We start from the raw sequence: 1,704 nt of genomic DNA, 5'->3' as shown, positions 1-1,704 counted from the left end.
ATTTAACTAAGTTTTTTAAATATAAAACAATTTTTTATTTTTATTTTCTTTCAAATTGGAAAGAGTTGTTTGTAGACATGATATAGGCCAGACTTACATTTTCTTTTTGTTCATTTAAAATATGAGTCAAATCATACCAATGCAATTTTTAAAAAATTAGTTATGTTAGGTCGAATGTTTATTTTCTCATCTCTATAATTGAACTGTGTTAAAAAGAAACTTTGTAAGATTAATACAAATAAGTTTAATTTATGTTTTTAAAGTCTTCTATATTTAACAAAAAAAAGTTGACGGAAACATTTTTTTTTTTGGTAACAATTTGAATGGTTTTCTTCCCAAGTAATTTTGAAAGAGACAAACAAAAAGAAGAAAGATAAAACAAATTTCTTTGTAAACTAAAAATAAAGATCTATAAAAGATATACAAGATAATTTCCTCCAAATAACTTTTGTCTAAGAAAAAAATAATTTTAGTTTGTTGTTATTTTAGAAATATTTATATAGAATTCTGTAGAATAAAGTAAAAACAACTATTGGATAAGTTTGTGGTTCTGAATGGGATAGTTCGGGTCCACCCATTAATCCCAAAAAACGAATCATCTGTGTGTGCAAACTTGTTAGTAGATAGATCTGAATTTAGAAGCCACCGGAAGACTTTTCAAGACTGAATGTGCGCAAAAGGTAATCCCTACTTATAAAGAGGTGTTTAAAACCGTAAAAAGTTATAAAAATTAAGGCTTAAATACTGTTCTTTATTTTAATCTAATGTTTTTTATTTTTCTATTTAATAAGATTTCAATTTTTGTTAATAATGACATTTAAATAGTTAACAATATGTAAATAGTATATGTCACGTGTTTGTGATTTTTTAAAATTTGTTTAAAATTTTTTTAAATTCTTTTTGTTTCTTAATTTTAAAATAAAATTGTTCACGAATCAAATCATAACAGTATCACAAATCATAACAGTATCACGAGTTAGTACCAGTGTCACATGGTAGGTATAGTATCACGTGTCAGTGTTTTATATTTTGTTCTTAGAGAGTCGAATGTATATCTTGTTGATGACGACAACCTCATGGTGGTCCGTTAGAATCATGATCTATTCGGTGAAAAACCTCTGCGAAGCCTCCAATCTCTGATCTATCGGTGAAGATCGAAGAATCTCGTAGCGAAAGACTTTGAAACTCGAAGTACTCTCGGCGGAAGAACGAGAACTCGCGGTGGAACGACACAGAACGAACAGAATAGGTGACAAAGTGGCTTAACGAGCTTCCTCAAGGTCTATCAATGGAGGAAGTCGGTAGCCCACACTCACATTCACTCATGGTCTTCCCAAAAGGGAGGAACCCTAAATGTTAGAGTTGGTGAACTTTGAAAGGGGAGGGAAACTATCTCTAAATTCAATTCAAAACTCAATATTATAGTGGTAGCTTGCCTCTTTATAATGAAGAGAATAGGCAAGACTAAGAACCCTAATGACTAATCCTAACAGCAAGATAGTCGTGTATAGAGAAAGGGAAGTGAAACGTGACTAAACCTAGTAATATGTGGTTAAGGATCTAAGGGTGGAAGAAAGAGACAAGAAGCAGCCTTTCGAGGAACCCTATATGCATGTGTCTATGAGAAGGAAAATGTTTGAGCCCCTTTGAGATGTTGGAATCCGTAATGTGATGTTAGACTATCATGAGCTGCGTTTGGGGTAA

This window comes from Vigna unguiculata, chromosome 7, assembly GCF_037176805.1.
Source record: "Vigna unguiculata cultivar grain cowpea cultivar isolate G323 ecotype 2 chromosome 7, ASM3717680v1, whole genome shotgun sequence".
Classification (NCBI taxonomy): domain Eukaryota; kingdom Viridiplantae; phylum Streptophyta; class Magnoliopsida; order Fabales; family Fabaceae; genus Vigna; species Vigna unguiculata.
The sequence above is the reverse complement of the archived record's forward strand: the minus strand, read 5'-3'. Positions refer to the sequence as shown.